General features: G+C 46.9%; 2 long non-coding RNA genes and 5 other non-coding genes across 9 annotated transcripts in view; 6 read left to right on the top strand and 1 right to left on the bottom strand.

Moving 5' to 3' along the window:
• Nucleotides 1–1,617, bottom strand: part of LOC130297412 (uncharacterized) — a 123,124-nt gene extending 121,507 nt beyond the window's left edge. The window contains exon 1 of the long non-coding RNA XR_008849517.1: nt 1,518–1,617. This is a non-coding gene — a long non-coding RNA (uncharacterized LOC130297412). The remainder of the gene's footprint in view (nt 1–1,517) is intronic.
• Nucleotides 1,618–3,845: 2,228 nt separating this feature from the next.
• LOC130297410 (uncharacterized) lies at nt 3,846–16,013 on the top strand. 3 transcript variants are annotated; one of them, XR_008849512.1, is made up of 10 exons: nt 3,846–4,066; nt 7,046–7,088; nt 8,668–8,725; nt 9,502–9,559; nt 11,926–11,983; nt 12,616–12,664; nt 12,848–12,900; nt 13,299–13,350; nt 14,002–14,073; nt 15,860–16,013. It is a non-coding gene; the product is annotated as an uncharacterized LOC130297410 (long non-coding RNA). The 3 variants fall into 3 exon arrangements; XR_008849511.1 differs by lacking the exon at nt 3,846–4,066 and adding an exon at nt 4,252–4,468 and having other exon boundaries at nt 14,015–14,073; XR_008849513.1 differs by lacking the exons at nt 3,846–4,066; nt 9,502–9,559 and adding an exon at nt 4,251–4,468 and having other exon boundaries at nt 14,015–14,073.
• LOC130297839 (small nucleolar RNA SNORD65) lies at nt 6,897–6,969 on the top strand. The gene has a single exon (XR_008849705.1). It is a non-coding gene; the product is annotated as a small nucleolar RNA SNORD65 (small nucleolar RNA).
• Nucleotides 8,983–9,055, top strand: LOC130297837 (small nucleolar RNA SNORD65). Its single transcript, XR_008849703.1, has one exon. It is a non-coding gene; the product is annotated as a small nucleolar RNA SNORD65 (small nucleolar RNA).
• Nucleotides 9,858–9,930, top strand: LOC130297836 (small nucleolar RNA SNORD65). The gene has a single exon (XR_008849702.1). It is a non-coding gene; the product is annotated as a small nucleolar RNA SNORD65 (small nucleolar RNA).
• LOC130297838 (small nucleolar RNA SNORD65) lies at nt 12,469–12,541 on the top strand. The gene has a single exon (XR_008849704.1). It is a non-coding gene; the product is annotated as a small nucleolar RNA SNORD65 (small nucleolar RNA).
• Nucleotides 13,872–13,943, top strand: LOC130297833 (small nucleolar RNA SNORD49). Its single transcript, XR_008849700.1, has one exon. It is a non-coding gene; the product is annotated as a small nucleolar RNA SNORD49 (small nucleolar RNA).
• Nucleotides 16,014–19,109: the final 3,096 nt, after the last annotated feature.

The following is a 19,109-nucleotide window of genomic DNA, read 5'->3' as shown; positions in this document are numbered from 1 at the left end:
TCTATCTCATATCTATCTCATATCTATCTCATATCTATCTCATATCTATCTATATATCTATCTTATATCTATCTATCTCATATCTATCTCATATCTATCTATCTCATATCTATCTATCTCATATCTATCTATCTATCTATCTATCTCATATCTATCTCATATCTATCTCATATCTATCTATATATCTATCTCATATCTATCTCATATCTATCTCATATCTATCTCATATCTATCTCATATCTATCTATCTATCTATCTATCTCATATCTATCTATATATCTATCTCATATCTATCTCATATCTATCTATCTATCTCATATCTATCTCATATCTATCTATCTATCTATCTATCTCATATCTATCTATCTCATATCTATCTATCTCATATCTATCTCATATCTATCTATCTCATATCGATCTATCTATCTATCTATCTCCTATCTATCTATCTCATATCTATCTATCTATCTCATATCTATCTATATATCTATCTCATATCTATCTCATATCTATCTATCTATCTCATATCTATCTCATATCTATCTATCTATCTATCTATCTCATATCTATCTATCTCATATCTATCTATCTCATATCTATCTATCTCATATCGATCTATCTATCTATCTATCTATCTCCTATCTATCTATCTCATATCTATCTATCTATCTCATATCTATCTATCTATCTCATATCTATCTATCTATCTCATATCTATCTATCTCATATCTATCTCATATCTATCTATCTATCTCATATCTATCTATCTATCTATCTCATATCTATCTATCTATCTCACGGGATATGAGGGTTAGAGCATCATTGTTGCTTTTCCTCTTCCACAAAGTATAGGTAGAAAAATTGTGCAATAAACAGTGTCATAATCTTTTGTGTAGACCAGTGTTTGCCAACCAGGGTGCCTCCAGCTGTTGCGAAATGTTTTCAAACGCCGAAACACCCCTCTAAAAACGGAACTTATTTGTATGAGTTTTTATTTTTGGTCCTGGCTGGTGTCCGTGTCATAGAGTTTCCAGTGTATTTGGACATCTGGAATAGCCTAGTACAACGGTTCCCAACCAGGGTGCCTCCAGCTGTTGCAAAACTACCACTCCCAGCATGCCCGGACAGCCAACGGCTGTCCGGTCATGCCGGGAGTGGTAGTTTTGCAACAGCTGGAGGCACCCTGGTTGGAAAACACTGGCCTAGTATGTTTAGTTGTTCCTGCCATGAAGACTGTATTCCTGGATATTAATATTAACAGAGCGGAACCGTCAGCAGGAAAACAGGGGTGTAAATAAATCCTAACTAGGCTGTTTTTATTTTTTTTCATCCTTTCGTTTTTTGAAAACTACCGCTACAGATTTGCACAAGGTTCGGAGATATTCCGCGTCCGATCGACCCCACACGTGACTTTTTTTCCCCCGCATTGCAGATATTAAATCCAGTGTGAACTACGGCGCAGATTCCCATAGAAAACAATGGGACGAGGATTGTCCGCGGTGCGAACGGGCCCTTACGGTTTCGTGAGGCAGCACTACCACCAAGTGTTACCCTGATGAAGAGCAGCTCCAAGATTCGTTGTAGGATTTAACTCTTCCGGACAAACATCGGGGGGAGATTTATCAAAACCTGTGAAGAGGAAAAGTTGCCCAGTTGCCCATAGCAACCAATCAGATCGCTGCTTTCACTTTTAACAAGGCCTCTGAAAAATGAAAGCAGCGATCTGATTGGTTGCTATGGGCAACTGGGCAACTTTTCCTCTTCACAGGTTTTGATAAATCTCCCCCCATTATTCGCCGTTTTATCGGAAGGAGGGTTTGGGGACTGGAAATGGTGGTGAAGCCCTAGGGTCAGGAAACCTCAATGGCGCCAACCAGTGAGATCATGTGACCAAACCACAGGAAGGAAGATGCTGATGAATCCTCCATTTACCCCCCCTTTAGGCCATGTTCACATTCAATAAGCAGAACCGACACTAATTAACCCAAAATGTTACTGCTATTTTCTCAAATCGTGGTAAAAATTGCGCAATTGCGGACAATCGTGATAAAATTGCATTGGTAATAAGGGTGAATCCTGAACTTATTCCCCTATCCTGCGGATTCTATGGATAGGGATAACCCCATTAACCCCTTAAATGGGTTCTCCGTCCTGGTCGCTGGGGTCGCGCCGATGGGAACCCCCACGATCTTGACTGCGGCACCCCAGACATCTGGTTCACGGAGCGAACGTCACTCAGTGCTGGATGACTGGCGATGCGGGGGGGAGGATCGGGACATCGTGGTCACGCTCTACTCGAGGCGCGATAGGTAGATGCAAGTCTATGGGAGGCCGGGCTAACTGGCACTCTGACGTTAGCGTTTATGGCCGCAGCGCGCGCCCAGCTCATCAACATTTTCCTCCCCTCTCTCTTCATTACAGAGTGGGGAGAAGAGGGAGAGGCGGAGGGAGGGGAGGAATATTGATGAGCTGGGCGGCGCTGCGGCCATAAACGCTAAGGTCAGAGTGCCAGTTAGCCCGGCCGGTGCAAGTTAGCTCCTAATTAGCATATAGCTGAAAATAGAAGATTACGTCCGAACGGCGCGGCGGATCCGGGCACGGTAAGCATCAAACTGATCAGCGTCCCCCGCACTACCAGCCAGTACCACTGGTTAGTGTGGGGGGAGCAAGCTGACAGTTTTCCTTTAAGGGGTTAATAGGGTTGCTCTCTTTAAAGTAAACATTGCTCAGTGGTCAAGGCGGACGTGTTGTATATAGCGCCAACATATGCAGATTCTTGGTCAACATTAACCATTTGCACTAGGTTTACAGACGCACATGCCCCCCCCCCCCCCCCCCTGTATAATTACACCCTAAAGATCGTTTATTGGAAAAATGGCGACATTGGTGCGCCGGTGCTCAGCGGTGGGGCGCGTATATCTTGGACCGTGAGCCACACAGGAATACGGAAGCAGGAATAGCGCCATTCTTTTTATCTCTCTGTTGGGGATTAATCTTCATTTATATTTCTAATTGAAAATTTCAATTCTGTCTGTTTAATGGGCCGGTAATACGCAAATTGTGAAAATCTCATTATCTCTCCATATCGGCGGTTTCAGCATTTTGGTAGCCCCCCCCCTTCAAACAGGTGACCCTATAGCATGGCGGTCTTCCCGGCTGTGTGAGTTGTAGGGAGTTGTAGTTTTGCAACAGCTGGAGGCACACAGTTTGCAGGTTTGCTATGGGGATTTGCTCCTGCTCTGGACAGTTCCTGACATGGACAGAGGTGTCAGCAGAGAGCACTGTGGTCAGACTGGAAAGAACTACACAACTTCCTCTGGAGCATACAGCAGCTGATAAGTACTGTAAGGATTAAGCTTTTTAAATAGAAGTAAATCTGTATAACTTTAAAAAATAAATAAAAATGTTTCTACTGGAGTACCCCTGTAACAAAGTATGAGAATATATAAAAAATACAGGTGATCATTTTCATACTACAGAAGTGGTCTACAAACTGTGGTCCTCCAGCTGCTGCAAAACAACAACTCCCAGCATATCCGGACAGCCAACGGCCATGACTTGTGTAGCTAATACGGTGTTTCCCAATTAGGGTGCCCTCCAGCTGTTGCAAAACTACAACTCCCAGCATGCCCGGACAGCCAACGGCTGTCCGGGCATGCTGGGAGTTGAAGTTTTGCAACAGCTGGAGGCACACCGTTTGGAGACCACTGCCAATAGTGCACTGGATACTGTATGAGTAGCGAAACAGCGGCACTCAGTGGCCACTTCATAGTACTACACCTCTCAGAATCGCTAACAAAAAAATAATAAACAAGAAAATTGTGACTTTTACGTCACCCTGAAGCACAGATTAAGGCTAAAAATCCTCTCACTACTTCACAGAACGGTAATAAATCTCCCAGGACGTGTAGCGAAGTGCGCATGCGTCATGGAGTGGCCATTATAAACTACGTTTCCCGGCATGCTCCTGGAGTATCGCGGGAACTTCCGGCGGGATTTGCCCGCTATATAAGCTCGCGTTACAGCTCTGTTAGGCCTTTCACATGGCGGCAGCGGAAGGAGAACGGTATGTGGGTGATCCGGCTCCATCTGGGGTGGTCGGCCGTGTGTTTGCCCCCTTCTGGGGTGGGAAACGCGTTGTGTATTTGTTTGTCCTTTCTTTGCCTCCGTTGCTTTTGATAAAGCTGTAGTATTCAGCATGGCCTGAGACGTGGAAGCAGCACGTGGCTTCTGTAGTCTGGTACAACTAGGCCCCTTAGACTTTATTTGTCTTTATGTTCAGCTGTTGTAGAACTACAGCTCCCAGCATGGCTTTAATCATGCTTTAAAACTTAGTCTTGCCACAGCTGGAGGCACCCTGGTTGGGGAAACTCATAGGGTGCATGCAAACCATGTTTTCTGGATCCAGGTGGAGGAGAGGAAACCATTCGCTCCCTTACCGGTGCCAAAAGCCATTGACTTTAATGAGGTGAGCGGATTCACTTTTCGGCTCATTTTTGACCTGTTAATGGTTTTCTGATTGGACCTAAGGCTGCATTCCCAAATAGTTTTTTACCCTTCGGGTGCTGAATCCGTACCGGCGCTGAAAGCCATAGACTTTATTGAGCCGACCGGAGGTAATGACTCCGGTCGGCTAATTTCTGCCCCGTATCCAGTTTTGTGACGAGACCTAAAACTGTAATATACTACCATTTAAGTTTTCTCTCACATCTTGTATTTACACTGCGGATGCTGGATCCGGCTGGGGGAGGGGCAAACCGATCTCTCCCGTACCCCAGCCGGACCAGCGCTGAACGCCATTCACTGTAATGAGCCGACCGGAGGCAAACGGTGACTCCAGTCGGCTCATTTTTTACAGTTTGCCTCCGGTCGGCTCATTAAAGTGAATGGAGTTCAGCGCTGGTCCGGCTGGGGTACGGGAGAGCTCGGTTTGCCCCTCCCCCCAGCCGGATCCAGCACCCGTAGTGTAAATACAAGATGTGAATGCAGACTTACCGTATTTTTCGCCGTATAAGACGCATTTTTTTTTTCCACAAAACTGGGGGGGAAAAGTTGGTGCGTCTTATACGGCGAATACACCCCTATCGTGGCGGTCCCTGCGGCCATCAACGGCCGGGACCCGCGGCTAATACAGGACATCACTGATCGCGGTGATGCCCTGTATTAACCCTTCAGGCGCGGCGATCAAAGCTGACCGCCGCGTCTGAAGGGAAAGTGACCCTAACCCGGCTGTTCAGTCGGACTGTTCAGGACGCCGCGATCTCACCGCCGCGATCCCGAACAGCCCGACTGAATAGCCAGGTTAGTGCTTACAGGACACCGGGGGGACCTTACCTGCCTCCTCGGTGCCTTCTCCGTACAGGGATCCCCTGTATGGCCGGCGCTCTCCTTCCGCGTCGGCGTGCAGAAAGTCGTGATGGCGGCGATGGAGAGCGAGGATACCCGGCCGGCAGCAGAGACATTCCGGAGCGACGGGGACACGGCGACAGCGATGCAACGTCAGTATTACCTATGCAGTGGTCTTCAACCTGTGGACCTCCAGATGTTGCAAAACTACAACTCCCAGCATGCCCGGACAGCCAAAGGCTGTCCGGGCATGCTGGGAGTTGTAGTTTTGCAACAGCTGTAGGCTCCCTGCTTGGGAAACTCTGGTCTATGTAGAGGACAGAAGCTTCTTTTGCTATAGATAATCCTCTATGGCTGTGGTCTCCAACCTGCAAAACTACAACTCCCAGCATGCTCGGACAGCCAACGGCTGTCCGGGCATGCTGGGAGTTGTAGTTTTGCAACATCTGGAGATCCACAGGTTGAAGACCACTATTGGGTTCAAAAATCGTTAATTTTTAAGATTTTGCACCTAAAAGTAGGGTGCGTCTTATACGCCGTTGCGTCCCATAGGGCGAAAAATACGGTATATGATGGTATATTACAGTTTTGGGTCTCGTCACAAAACTGGATACGGGGCAGAAATGAGCCGAGCGGAAGGAATCACTGACTGGTCGGCTCATTAAAGTCAATGGGGGAGATTTAACAAAACCTGTCCAGAGGAAAAGTTGCTGAGTCGCCCATAGCAACCAATCAGATCGCTGCTTTCATTTTGCAGAGGCCTTGTTAAAAATGAAAGAAGCGATCTGATTGGTTGCTATAGGCAACTGGGCAACTCTTCCTCTGGACAGGTCTTCAGAAATCTCCCCCAATGGCTTTCAGCGCCGGTACAGGAGCGCACGGGTTTCCCCTCCCTCAGCCGGAAAAGGCAGCCGTAGCCTGAAAACATGGTGTGAACGCACCCTTATATACAGTGATCGGTGCTCTATTGGTATGGCCTGGCTGTATACCTTGCGGTGATCTGTGCTGCTATATAAACTTATCGGACCCCCTGGATCATGCCGCAGGGGTCAGATGAGACCAACCAGCCTGTCAGCATTGATCATAGCATCTAACTGGTTAATGAGGGGGGCTAAGAGTGGCTGTCACTCAAGGCTCATGAAGCTCCTGCGCTTGCTTCGTAGACACTTAAAGGGATGCTCCAGCGGAAAAATGTTACAAATTTGTAAATTCTTTATAAACATCTTAATCCTTCCAGTACTTATCAGGTGCTGTATACTAGAGGAAGTTGTGTAGTTCTTTCCAGTCTGACCACAGTGCTCTCTGATGACACCGCTGTCCATGTCAGGAACTGTCCAGAGCAGGAGAGGTTTGCTATGGGGATTTGTTCCTGATATGGACAGAGGTGTCAGCAGAGAGCACTGTGGTCACTGGAAAGAACTACACAACTTCCTCTACTATACAGTGTAGTGACCATCCAGTGGGTAAACTACAACTCCCATCATGCAGTATAGCAGTTTTTCGGCAGCCATTGTGGAACCATTGGTCTTATTGATTTTTTTTACATATTGCAATGATGAGATTAACCTATAAAGAGCTGGAATTACCGGCAGACTGTAGGTGGTGAGACGGGTCTCTCTGAGCGCTCTATGGGTGGGGGGGCTTAATGTTATGGGGGGTGATGGATAATGGAATGACTGTGTTCTGTTTTATTTTCCAGAGATGGATGCACGGGCTTGGGAAGAAGTCACCTGACCTGCAAGGTAAATTTGGGTTACTTTACCTGAAATGATCCCCAAAAACTGCTGAACCTAAAGGACATAGAAATATTACGGCCTTACACTGCATGAAGCTGGGAAATGGTGTCCGCCCCGCCATCGGAGTGATAGCTAATAGAGATGAGCGAATTTACAGTAAATTCAATTCGTCACAAACTTCTCGGCTCGGCAGTTGCTGACTTTTCCTGCATAAATGAGTTCAGCTTTCAGGTGCTCCCGTGGGCTGGAAAAGGTGGATACAGTCCTAGGAGACTCTTTACTAGGACTGTATCCACCTTTTCCAGCCCACCGGAGCATCGGAAAGCTGAACTAATTTACGCAGGAAAAGTCGTCAACTGCCGAGCAGAGAAGTTTGTGATGAATTGAATTTACTGTAAATTTGCTTATGTCTAATAGCTAACGCGGGCATTAAAGGGTTTATCCAGAATAGAAACAGTTCATTTCTTTACAGCGCCACCCCCTGTCCTCAGGACATGTGCAACATTACAACTTGGCTCCGTGTGCATGAAGCTGCAGTACTACATTCAACCTGAGAGGGGTGCTGCTGTCTTTGTAAATTGTCTTTTTAACCTTTCAGATGCTGCTATCAAAGTAAATGGCTGCATCCTTTATAGGGCTACTCCCCTGGAAAAAAATATTTAAATCAGCTAGTACCAGATAGTGAGTTGTAAATCTTAATCCTTCCAGTACTCATCAGCTGCTGTGATCCACAGGAAGTTATTTTCTCTTAATTTCTTGTCTGACCACAGTGCTCTCTGCTGACACCTCTGTCCAGAGCAGGATAGGCTTGCTGTGGGGATTTGCTCCTGCTCTGGACACTTCCTGACATGCACAGAGGTGTCAGCGGAGAGCACTGTGGTCAGACTGGAAAGAACTACACAACTTCCTTTGGAGCGTACAGCAGCTAAGTCCTGGAAGGGTTAAGATTTTTATATCAAAATAATTTACAAATCTGTAATTTTCTGGCACCAGTAGATTTAAGTGTTCCGCCGCAGAACCCCTTTAAGGGGTTACGATCACTTGGCCAAAAGTTGCTGTTTAGCCTGAAGAACTTCTTAAAGGGAAAGTCTGATACTCTTAAGTACTAGAGTTCCCTTTTAAGTCTACATAATTGGGCAGGGGTATACGGTTTACTTACTGCATTATAATTAGAGATGAGCGAACTTACAGTAAATTCGATTCGTCACGAACTGCTCGGCTCGGCAGTTGATGACTTATCCTGCATACATTAGTTCAGCTTTCCGGTGCTCCGGTGGGCTGGAAAAGGTGGATACAGTCCTAGGAAAGAGTCTTCTAGGACTGTATCCACCTTTTCCAGCCCATGGGAGCACCTCAAAGCTGAACTAATTTATGCAGGAAAAGTCATCAACTGCCGAGCCGAGAAGTTCGTGACGAATCGAATTTACTGTAAGTTCGCTCATCTCTATAATTTATCAGCCAAACCCGAAGAGCCGATGATGCTTTGTTATCCCTGTCTGAGAACAATGAGGACACTGTACACACTGAGGCTTTTCTTTAGGATTTCCTACTTGGGAACATGTCTGACGTCTCGTTGTTCTTACAGGTGACTGCAGTGCATTATGGGACTCCGCTGGTGTGAACTGGTCAGAACTTTACCTTAGGTAAGAATATTTAAGATGTCTTTCCTGGTTTGAACACCTATCCTGTGGGGTCCTAGGGATATGATCCCTCTATGATCTCCTACACAGGGTGCCTCCAGCTGTTGCAAAAACTACAACTCCCAGCATGCCTGGACAGCCAACGGCTGTCCAGGCATGCTGGGAGTTGTAGTTTTGCAACAGCTGGAGGCACACTGTATGGAAACCACTCCCCTATAGAGGATGTGTTCTTATACATGGATTTATTTTTTCACGTAGTGCAATGATGAGATTAACCTATAAATAGCTGGAATTACCGGCAGACTGTAGGTGGTGAGACGGGTCTCTCTGAGCGCTCTATGGGTGGGGGGGCTTAAAGGGAAATTAAACATTTGTAAATTCTATTAAAAAAAAAATCTTAATCCTTCCAGTACTTGTCAGCTGCTGAAGGCTCCAGAGGAAGTTGTGTAGTTTCCAATCTGACCACAGTGCTCTCTGCTGACAACTCTGTCCAGACTAGGAGCAAATCCCCATAGCAAACCTCTCCTGCTCTGGACAATTCCTTACATGGACAGCTCTCAGCAGAGAGCACTGGTCAAAGGAAAATTAAAAGAACTTCCTGTGGATCATGCAGCAGCTAAGTACTGGAAAGATTAAGTTTTTTTTTTTTTTTTTTTTTTTGAAGTAATTTACAAATCTGTAGAACTTTCTGGCACCAGTTGACTTAAGTGTTCCAGTGGAGTACCCCCTTTAAGGCTTTCCTTGATTTCCTACATGTCTGACTTTTTTTGTTCTTACAGGTGACTGCAATGCATTATGGGATTCCGCTGGTGTGAACTGATCAGAACTTTACCTTAGGTAAGAATATTTAAAAGGTTTTGCCTTATTTGACCACTTATCTTCTATCCAGTGTCATTTTGGGGGTCCTAGGGGTTTTACCCCCCTATGATCACTTAACCCTACACAGGTTTCCAGACAGTGTGCCTCCAGCTGTTGCAAAACTACAACTCACAGCATGCCTGGACAGCCGACGGCTGTCCAGGCATGCTGGGATTTGTAGTTTTGCAACAGCTGGAGGCACACTGTCTGGAAACCACTGCTCTTTAGAGGATGTGTTCGTATACATGGATGTTGTTGGATTTAGATTTTCATAGTGCAATGATGAGATTAACCTATAAATAGCTGGAATTACCGGCAGACTGTAGGTGGTGAGACGGGTCTCTCTGAGCGCTCTATGGGTGGGGGGTAGAGATGAGCGAACTTACAGTAAATTCGATTCGTCACAAACTTCTCGGCTCGGCAGTTTGACTTTTCCTGCATAAATGTCTTCAGCTTTCAGGTGCTCCCGTGGGCTGGAAAAGGTGGATACAGTCCTAGGAAAGAGTCTCCTATCTACCTTTTCCAGCCCCCAGAGCACCGGAAAGCTGAACTAATTCATGCAGGATAAGTCATCAACTGCCAAGCAGAGAAGTTTGTGACTAATCAAATTTACTGTAAGTTCGCTCATCTCTAGTGGGGGGCTTAAAGATACTCGGTTTACATATATAAAAAATATCAACTGGTGCTGGAAAGTTAAATACCGTATATACTCGAGTATAAGCCGAGTTTTTCAGCACGATTTTTCGTGCTGAAAACACCCCCCTCGGCTTATACTCGAGTGAACTCTCCACCCGCAGTGGTCTTCAACCTGCGGACTTCCAGAGGTTTCAAAACTACATCTCCCAGCAAGCCCGGGCAGCCATCGGCTGTCCGGGCTTGCTGGGAGTTGTAGTTTTGAAACCTCCGGAGGTCCGCAGGTTGAAGACCACTGCGGCCTTCATCATCCAGCCCCCTCTCACCCCCTTTAGTTCTGAGTACTCACCTCCGCTTGGCGCTGGTCCGGTGCTGCAGGGCTGTCCGGAGAGGAGGTGGTCCGGTGAGGAGGTGGTCCGGTGAGGAGGTGGTCCGGGCTGCTATCTTCACCGGGGAGGCCTCTTCTAAGCGCTTCGGGCCCGGCCTCAGAATAGTCACGTTGCCGTGACAACGACGCAGAGGTGCGTTCATTGCCAACGTACTTCTGCGTCATTGTCAAGGCAACGCCTCTATTCCGGGCCGGAAGCGCGGAGAAGAGGCGCCCCCGGTGAAGATAGCAGCCCGGACCACCTCCTCACCGGACCACCTCCCCACCGGACAGCCCTGCAGGACCGGACCAGCGCCGAGCGGAGGTGAGTACTCAGAACTTAAGGGGGTGAGAGGGGGGCTGGATGATGTTGAAGGCCGCAGTGGTCTTCAACCTGCGGACCTCCGGAGGTTTCAAAACTACAACTCCCAGCAAGCCCGGACAGCCGATGGCTGCCCGGGCTTGCTGGGAGTTGTAGTTTTGAAACCTCTGGAGGTCCGCAGGTTGAAGACCACTGAGGGCGAATGATAAGAGGATGATGAAGGGGGGGTGTGGGGATGATGAAGGGGGGGGGGGTGTGGGATGATTACAAGGGATGATGAAGGGGGATGTGTGGGATAAGGGGATGATGAAGGGGGGATGTGTGGGATAAGGGGATGATGAAGGGGGGATGATAAGGGGATGATGAAGGGGGGATGTGTGGGATGATAAGGGGATGATGAAGGGGGGATGTGTGGGATGACAAGGGGATGATGAAGGGGGGATGTGTGGGATAAGGGGATGATGATGAGGATGTTAATGACGGGTCTGGATGATGACAGGAGGGGATGAGGTATTTCCCACCCTAGGCTTATACTCAAGTCAATAACTTTTCCTGGGATTTTGGGTTGAAATTAGGGGTCTCGGCTTATACTCGAGTATATACGGTAGATCTGTTTACTTTTATTAAAAATCTTAATCCTTCCAGTACTTATCAGCTGCTGTATGCTCCAGAGGGAGGAAGTTGTGTATTTTCTAGTCTGACCACAGTGCTCTCTGCTGACACCTGTCCGTCAGGAACTGTCCAGAGTAGTAATAATCCCCATAACAAATCTCTCCTGCTCTGGACAGTTCCTGACATGGACTGAGGTGTCAGCAGAGAGCACTGGTCAAAGGAAATTCATAACTTCCTCTGGATCAAGCAGCAGCTAACTACTGGAAGGATTATTTTTTAACTAGAAGTAATTTATAAATCTGTAGAACTCTCTGGCACCTTTCTCCACTTTCTGTTCCAGGGGAGTACCCCTTTAAGGCTTTTCTTGATTTCCTACTTGGGAACATGTCTAACTTCTTGTTGTTCTTACAGGTGACTGCAGTGCATTATGGGACTCCGCTGGTGTGAACTGGTCAGAGCTTTACCTTAGGTAAGAATATTTAAGAGGTTTTGCCTTATTTGACCACTTATCCTTTGTCATTGTGGGGGTCCTAGGGGTATAATTCCCCTTAAACAGGTTCCCAGACAGTGTGCCTCCAGCTGTTGCAAAACTACAACTCCCAGCATGCCTGGACAGCCGTGGGCAGTGGTTTCCAGACAGCGTGCCTCCAGCTGTTGCAAAACTACAACTCCCAGCATGCCTGGACAGCCGTGGGCAGTGATTTCCAGACAGCGTTCCTCCAGCTGTTGCAAAACTACAACTCCCAGCAAGCCTGGACAGCCGTGGGCAGTGGTTTCCAGACAGCGTGCCTCCAGCTGTTGCAAAACTACAACTCCCAGCATGCCTGGACAGCCGTTGGCTGTCCAGGCATGCTGGGAGTTGTAGTTTTGCAACAGCTGGAGGCACGCTGTCTGGAAACCACTGCCTTATAGAGCATGTGTTCTTATACATGGTATTGGCCTCTTTACATAGTGCAATGATGAGATTAACCTATAAAGAGCTGGAATTACCGGCAGACTGTAGGTGGTGAGACGGGTCTCTCTGAGCGCTCTATGGGTGGGGGGCTTATTGTTATGGGGGTGATGGATAATGGAATGACTGGGCTTTATTTTATCTTCCAGAGATGGAGGCACGGGCTTGGAAAGCGGCAGATGTCACCTGATTAGCGAGGTAAATTCAGGTTACGCTAAGAATCTACGTAGCGTGTGCACCGTATAATTTACCAACCAAACCCGAAGAGCCGATGATGCTTTGTTATCCCTGTCTGAGAACAATGAGGACACTGTACACACTGAGGCTTTTCTTTAGGATTTCCTACTAGGGAACATGTCTGACGTCTCGTTGTTCTTACAGGTGACTGCAGTGCATTATGGGATTCCGCTGGTGTGATCTGGTCAGAACTTTAGGTAAGGAGGTCCCCCCCTATCTTAACCCCTATCCTGTGTGATTGTGGGTTCCAGATCACATCCCTTATACCTGTTGTTTCCAAACAGTGTGCCTCCAGCTGTTGCAAAACTACCAGAATGCCTAGGCAGCCAATGTCCATCCTGGCCTTACCTGGAGTTGTAGTCTTGGAACAGCTGGAGGCATGCTGCTAGAACACATCCTCTATCCTGTGTATCAATACATGGGTATCCCATTGACTTTATAGGTTAATCTCATCATTGCCAGTAGGATAAAGAGCTGGAATTACCGGCAGACTGTAGGTGGTGAGACGGGTCTCTCTGAGCACTCTTTGGGTGGGGGGGCTTAATGTTATGGGGGGTGATGGATAATGGAATGACTGTTCTGTTTTGCATTCTAGAGATGGATGCACGGGCTTGGAAAGGGGCAGGAGAGGTCACCTGACCGGCAAGGTAAATTCCTGTTACCGATGACTCTTTACCAAGTTCATGGCAATATTAAGGCTATAGACCTTATTAAAGGGGTACTCCAGTGTGAGAAATTACATCAACTCTACTTCTATTAAAAATTTTACCCTTCCTGTACTTTTTAGCAGCTGTATCCTGTAATCAGGCACTGTCCAGAGCAGTATAGGTTTGCTATGAGGATTTTCTCCTGCTCTGGACAGTTCCTGATACGGATATCGGGTGTCAGCAGAGAGCACTGGACAACACAAAAAAAGTAATTCAAAGTATAGCATTTCCTGTGTAGCATACAGCTGCTAAAAAGTGCTGGAAGAGTAAAGATTTTTTAATAGAAGTCATTTTCAAATCTGTAACTTTCTGGCACCAGTTTAAATTTTTCAATAGAGTTCCCCTATAACATGCTACTTAATTTATGGGGTGAGATCTGAGGGCCAGAGCTGTTGTGTTGGTTACCCCCTTAGACATTATAAATTGCCTATAGCTTCATATAAAGTACGGGCCTGATGGTGACGCATGATGAGACCAGGATTATAGGAAGTGCCGTCAGATGCGATAACTGACGATAGATATTCCTGCTGACAGTCACCGACCCCCGGCATGTTGTGTCCTCCGCTGCCTTTACCAGGCCTTTATTGTTAGTATCTTTTATTAGGTGTGGGGGAGTCCTTGTCGGATCGTGATTTCCGGAAAACAAAGTGCCTGTATATTGGGGTAAGTTACTGTGCGGTCTGTGCTGTATGGAGCCGGTGATGTTTGTTATCCCTGTCTGACATGTTCGTGAAGACATATAGTAACACTGAGGCCTCCATTTACTTCTGTGTAGCGTCACAACAATACTCTGAGGGTCTCGCGTAACTGATCCACAGCGTATATTATGCTGCAGATCCACCGATGACCTGACCAATTTTGTCCCCACCTTGCTCCGCTCCTGGCCTGCTAGCAGCGGCGCTAAGAGCAGAAACATGGGGCCTGCACGTCAAGTGCACTGACAGCAGAACAGCTGTGATATTCGGAGTACACTGCACATAACTTAGTGATATGTTCACTTAGTGCTGGGCGGTGTACCGGTATGAACCGGATAACATTGTTTGTTTTTTTCCTCCCATGGTATGGATTTTTGCCCATACTGCTATACCGGTCATGCCCCTCCCCCACCCTCAGAGTCAAAAAAATAATAATTAAATTTACCCGTAATGGGGGTTGTCCGGGCCATCCATCATTCCTGTAGTGTCCGGCGGCATTCCGGGTGGAGGGTGAACTGGTCCGGCCTGTTCATCTCCAGGGGTCCTCTTCTCCACTTCAGGCAGGCTCCTGCCTAATAATGCTGCATAGATGCCAGGATGTCCGTGACGTCAGGTGTGTCGCTGCGCACAGACATTGCTGCGCAGTGGCGTCTATGCAGCGTTACTAGGCCGGAGCCTGCCCGGAGTGGAGAAGATGACCCCCGGAGAAGAGGGACAGCCCGGACTGGTTCACCCTCCACCCGGAATGCTGCCGGACACTACAGGAAGGATGAATGGCCCGGACCACCCTCCCTGGACGGTCCCTGCAGCAACTGGGAAGGTGAGTCAGGGTTCTGGGATGGACTGGGGTCTGTATAATATACTATACCTACAGTAGGCCCTCCAGCTGTTGCAAAACTACAACTCCCAGCATGCCCGGACAGCCATTGGCTGTCCGGGCATGCTGGGAGTAGTAGTTATGCAACAGCTGGAGGCACCCCTGGTTGGGAAACACTGACCTATACTATAAACTACTATATAGTCCAACATGCTGGGAGTTGTAGTTTTGCAACAGCTGGAGGGTTGTTCGTTACATCTATTTAAAAGGGTACTCCACTGCCCCAGTGTTCAGACCATTTAGTTCTGTTATACCACCTCAATGCAAGTCTCAATGTAAAAAAATACCATGAAATACAGTGATACTCATTTTTGGTCATTTCGCCCAGCACTATGTTCACTGCACATGGTCTTTGCTCGGACATCATGGAGCAGCCACAACCCTGATGTCAGTGCACTCACAGCCCCCTGTGGCTGCTCCTAGCAGATTACTGCCGCAAGCAGCCCAGGGGCAGAGGTGTGGGAACAGGGGCGGCAACCGCTGGAGGCACTGGGTTGTCACTGGCAGATCTGCAGCATAAAATACACACTGGATGTGTTGTGACTAGAGATGAGCGAACTTACAGTAAATTCGATTCGTCACGAACTTCTCGGCTTGGCAGTTGATGACTTATCCTGCATAAATTAGTTCAGCTTTCCGGTGCTCCGGTGGGCTGGAAAAGGTGGATACAGTCCTAGGAGACTCTTTCCTAGGACTGTATCCACCTTTTCCATCCCACGGGAGCACCTGAAAGCTGAACTAATTTATGCAGGATAAGTCATCAACTGCCGAGCCGAGAAGTTCGTGACGAATCGAAATTACTGTAAGTTCGCTCATCTCTAGTAAGGATACATGTAAATAGATTTGCTATTCTAATGGCAGACTTCTTACTTCCTAGATGACATCTGAAGATGAGCTGCACATGTGACTAATCGTGATGTGAAGTTGAAGGGTTAACTTCAGGACGTAGAAATTCATCAGATCTGTGTGATTTGCCTCCAATGTAACATATTAAAGATAATAAAATAAAGTTTGTATTCTGAAGCTCTGTATGTGCCCATCTTGTCACATCTGTTCTATTTATATGAAGGGTCCTATCCCCGGGTTTCCTCTGCATGGACCATTGCCGTACTGAACATTCTCAATTGTAGAAATGTATGTCCTGGTCCTTGGGGAGGGGTACTCCACTGCCCCAGTGTCAAACATTTTGTTCTGAATGCTGGGTGTGGTCTATGGGGGGGTCATGTCATACACACACCCCCTAGTGATGTCACAACATGCCCTCAATGCAAGTATATGGCCACGCCTTCTCCCATACTCTTGCATTGAGGAGACGTGGCATGGTGTCACTAGGGGGCGTGGCCATGACATCACAACCCCCTAGCCCGCACCCAGGGTTCAGAACAAAATGTTTGACACAGGGGCAGGACCCCTTTAAAGAGGTACTCTCTCTTATAGGGGATAAGATGTCCTGATCACAGGGGTCCCACTTCAGGATCTCCCACAGCACCCAGTGCTCTACACAAATGCTGGTTTCTGGCAGCCATGATGTACTGTCTATACACTCTCATGATGCCACACACCTACACATGTCTATGGGAGGGGGGGGGGGGGTGTTTGACATGCCCCTTCCCCTAGACATGGAGGGAGCATGACTTCATGTCGTCACAATCATGGCCTCTGGCTGTATGTTCAGAACACTGGAGCAGAGTACCCCTTTAACAGGATGTGAATGTACATTCTGCTGCATTAAAGGAGAAATCCAGCTTCTGTGTTCAGGGCTCAATCCAAGTATAGTAGGGGTCTTGATGGCGTCCACACCACCTCCCAAAGACTTCCATTGAGGTGGTGTGGCCGTGATGTCACAACCCCCAACCCTGCATTCTAGATGAACGCTGAGTGCTGCAGATATCATGGTGGTCCCAGCAGCAGGATGCCTGTGATCAGATATCTTGTCCCTATCCTTATCTTGGGGGTAAGAGGTCTAGGCATGGAGTACCCCTTTAAGGGGGCAAAGTACCATCTTTAAAGGGTTACTCCAGCAAACTTAAAATCAAATGGTGCAACAGTTATAGACTTGTAAATTCTATTAAAACAACCCTTCCAGTACTTATCAGCTGCTGTATGCTCCATAGGAAGTTGTGGTCATTTCTGTCTGACCACAGTGCTCTCTGCTGACACCCCTGTCAGTGTCAGGAGTTGTCCAGAGCAAGAGAGGTTTACTATGGGGATTTTCTCCTGCTCTGTACAGTTCCTGACACAGATGGTGGCAGCAGAGAGCACTGTGGTCAGACATGCTGCTGCTGTATGCTCCACAGGAAGTACTGGAAGGATTAAGATTTGCAAGTAGAAGTAATGTTTACCACCGGAGTACCCCTTTATAAACATGCCATTTGTACCCTGTGCTCTGATACGCCCACCCACCATATAAATCTTTAATGAAGGAACATTAACCATGTTAGTGGGCGTATTAGTGGGTGCTGGGTAGACAAGGCCCCGCCTCCAAAGCTCAATGCTGGCAATTACCATATTAGCAATGGCAGATAGTAACAGGATCTGTCCAAACCTAATCAGGGGAGATTTATCAAAACCTGTCCAGAGGAAAAGTCCATAGCAACCAATCAGATCACTATAATTTTTAACAAGAACTTTACAAAATGAAAGCACTCTGGTTGCTATGGGCAACTGGGAAACGTTTCCTCTACAAAGGCATTGATTGATCTCCCCCTTACATGACAGGTACACTTTAAATTACACTGAAAAATGAAAGAAGCAATCTGATTGGTTGCTATGGGCAACTGCACCACTCTTCCTCTGCACAGGTTTTGATAAATCTCCCCCATAGTAGGGGTGAACTGGATCACAATGAATTATCAAAACCTGACCAGAGGAAACACTGCTGAGTTGCCCATCGCAACCAGATTGCTTCTTTCATTTTTCAGTGTAATTTTTATTTTTATTTTGCAACATAATAAACTACAGAACAATAAGTATGTGCATTATTAAATAAGAATAAGAATTTCAGTGTAATTTAAAGTGTACCTGTCATGTAAGGGGGAGATCAATCAATGCCTTTGTAGAGGAAATGTTTCCCAGTTGCCCATAGCAACCAGAGTGCTTTCATTTTGTAAAGTTCTTGTTAAAAATTAAAGTAGTGATCTGATTGGTTGCTATGGACAACTTTTCCTCTACACAGGTTTTGATAAATCTCCCCCAACGTGTGTATATGTATTCCAGCATCATGTCCAAACGGCTGAAGATATTAACATGTAACTTTGCCACATGTTACTTATGTCAGCAACAAACAGTTAATTTAACCCTTAACTACCCCCATTTGTGAGGGTCAGGGTTTTTGTTTAAAGTCCCATGCAAATCAATGGGAAATGTATGTTCTCATAATGTCTGTACGTCGAGATTTCAATACCTGGTACATATATTATGGGACAGGAGAGGTCGTCAAGATGTGAGGATGGCATATGAGGTCGAGATATGACGGGATAGGTCAGGATATGACAATATAGGAGGACGGGATAGGAGGTCGGGATATGACTGGCTAGGAGGTCGGGATATGACTGGCTAGGAGGTCGGGATATGACTGGCTAGGAGGTCGGGATATGACTGGCTAGGAGGTCGGGATATGACGGGATAGGAGGTTGGGATATGACAATGGAGGTCGGGATAGGAGGTCGGGATAGGAGGTCGGGATAGGACAATATAGGAGGTCGGGATATGACAATATAGGAGGTCGGGATATGACGGGATAGGAGGTCGGGATATGACAATATAGGTCGGTATATGACAATATAGGAGGTCGGGATATGACAATATAGGAGGTCGGGATATGACAATATAGGAGGACACGATATGACAATATAGGAGGTCGGGATATGACAATATAGGACGGGATATGACAATATAGGAGGTCGGGATATGACAATATAGGAGGTCGGGATATGACAGTATAGGAGGTTGGGATATGACAATATAGGAGGTCGGGATATGACAATATAGGAGGTCGGGATATGACAATATAGGAGGACTGGATAGGAGGTCGGGATATGACAATATAGGAGGTCGGGATATGACAATATAGGAGGACTGGATAGGAGGTCGGGATATGACAATATAGGAGGACGGGATATGACGGG

The sequence above is a fragment of the Hyla sarda genome, chromosome 13 (assembly GCF_029499605.1).
Source record: "Hyla sarda isolate aHylSar1 chromosome 13, aHylSar1.hap1, whole genome shotgun sequence".
Taxonomy (NCBI): domain Eukaryota; kingdom Metazoa; phylum Chordata; class Amphibia; order Anura; family Hylidae; genus Hyla; species Hyla sarda.
This window is presented reverse-complemented; position numbering and strand designations above follow the sequence as displayed.